Source organism: Penaeus vannamei, chromosome 15, assembly GCF_042767895.1.
Source record: "Penaeus vannamei isolate JL-2024 chromosome 15, ASM4276789v1, whole genome shotgun sequence".
NCBI classification, from domain to species: domain Eukaryota; kingdom Metazoa; phylum Arthropoda; class Malacostraca; order Decapoda; family Penaeidae; genus Penaeus; species Penaeus vannamei.
In genome coordinates, this window is record NC_091563.1 from 31624419 (window position 1) to 31626918 (window position 2500).

General features: G+C 34.9%; 1 non-coding gene across 1 annotated transcript; it reads left to right on the forward strand.

Moving 5' to 3' along the window:
- The first annotated feature begins 2296 nt into the window (after window positions 1-2296).
- Window positions 2297-2369, forward strand: TRNAQ-CUG (transfer RNA glutamine (anticodon CUG)). The gene has a single exon. It is a non-coding gene; the product is annotated as a tRNA-Gln (tRNA).
- Window positions 2370-2500: the final 131 nt, after the last annotated feature.

The following is a 2500-nucleotide window of genomic DNA, read 5'->3' on the forward strand; positions in this document are numbered from 1 at the left end:
ATAATAGTGCGTATAAATGTAGAGATAAAAAAAAGATAATTGGGTTAGGCCTGACTCAATGAATGTGTATATATATGGACATGCATACACGTAGAAATAGATGCATATCGGTCTATCTAATAGATATGCATCTATCTATTTATCCTTTATATATGCATGTCTGAACTGATAGATGTCTTTATTTCAGTATATAAGCTTGTCCGTATGATAAATATTTATGGGGTCAGACCTCGCAAAATTTTAAGAAACCGCCCAAATGATGATAATCTGTGTTTGTGGAAATCATTCAGAAAACAACAACATAAATTGCATTTAAGAGAGAATTTTTGATTTATAATCAGGGGCAATATAATGATACGAGAGACTGCTGTATACGAATATAATTCTTGAGTAAAAGGAATAAGATCTATTTATGTGTGTACATGTGAGTATGGGTATGTCTGCATGTATGTTTGCATGTCTGTGTGTAGGAAACTCGCTCACGTATCAAAAAGAGTACATTCGAGTTTTTATTTCTGATTTTATATGACCTTACAGGATCCAAATGACCAACTTTGGGCGAGACAACGGAAGCATATGTCACAGAGCGAAGGATAAGGCAGAATCGTGGGTGTTATGGATACAAGGTCAGGATAATTAAACAGAAAGGTAATATGAAAGGGAAAAGATCTGTTATGTCCCAGTTTATCGTTGTGGATATGTCGTGTATTGATAACTATGCGCGGATTTTTGATGGATGACTTTGAAGTTATTTTAGTTAGTTTCTTGTTCTTTGTTTGCTCTTTGTGTATGCATTTTTCCTTTATTTTGTCTGTCTCTCTCCTCTCTGTGTGTCTTCGTTTCTCTCTCCTCACTGTCTTATTCTCTCCTGTCTCTCTTTCTATTTCCCTTTCTCTATCTTTTTTTTTTTTTTTTTGCTCTCTTTTTCTTTTTCTATCTTTCTTTCTCTCTTTCTCTCTCCCTCTCTTTCTTTCTCTTTCTCTAAATCTGGCCATGGGCTTCTTTAGGTTAGTTTCCCAGCTTTAGATTGCAGAACTTCATTGAATACGTAAGACAGGCAAATGCATGTACAAGTTCACCTTTCATAGGATGATGCAACAAGTGCTTTGGTTTTATAAAAGAAGATCGGAGGAATGGAGGAATGGTTAACGCTGTGGCCTAGTAATTTGCAGACCCTATAAGTCCACAGATATTTACTTGTGTTTCGTATTACATGTTCAGTTAAGGTCTGTGATGTCTTGAATATCTCGTCTGAAGATGAACCTTATTGCATTTCCGACATCAGCATCAAACTCGGGGATGAAGAGAATTGTTCGCTAAAACAAAGGCTTCTTGAACATCGCTCTTCTGGGAGGTGGATTAAGGGAGAGAATACGGCGTTTAAGGAAACACGAAGCGGGAATATGTGAGTGTACATATAGCATATATATATATAGATAGATAGATAGATAGATAGATAGATAGATAGATAGATAGATAGATAGATAGATAGATAGATAGATAGATAGATAGATACATACATACATACATATATGTATATATATATATGTATATATATATATGTATATATATATATATATATATATATATATATATATATTATTGTATGTTTGTATAAGTGTTTGTGTACACACGCACACAAATATGTATATATATATATATATATATATATATATATATATATATATATATATATATGTATATATATATATATATATATATATATATATGTATATATATATATTAGCATATGTTTGTAAGTTTGTGTGTTTGTGTGTATGTTAGTGTGTATGCGTAAACCTGTGTGCACGTGTGTGTGGCAGAATGATGTATAGTGAGGATACTGTGGAAGAGAAGAGGACAACCGAAAAATGCGACGTAAAGCGACATCAAACGGCGACAGGGAGAAACACGAGGCACACGTCAACCTCACACAGAACAACGAAAAATACTGTTGTAAAGGGGAAAATGAAGGAGAAAGATTCTTATTTATTCCTTTCTCTTTCTGTCTGTCAGTCTGTCTGTCTGTCTGTCTGTCTGTCTGTCTGTCTGTCTGTCTGTCTGTCTGTCTGTCTGTCTGTCTGTCTCTCTCTCTCTCTCTCTCTCTCTCTCAGTCGTGTTGAAAACTACACTATGAGAACAAGTTTATAATGAAGAGGAAGCAATATCTATCTGTCTCTCGCTCTCGCTTTCTCTCTCTCTCTCTCTCTCTCTCTCTCTCTGCATATATAAGTTTGCACACACATAGAGATAGACACAGATAAAGATAGAGATAACTTCATTAGATATATATAAAGTTCTCATGGTGTAGTGGTCAACACGACTGACTCTGAATCAGGAGAGCTCGGGTTCGACTCCCGATGAGAACAATAAGTTCGATGTTTTTCTCTTTCATATTTGATAGTATGTGAGCATATCAACAACTATAAATCAGAGACAGAGAGTAAGATAAAGAGAGGGAGAAGTAAGCATACATTGTTTTGTGCGTGATGCCATGGGT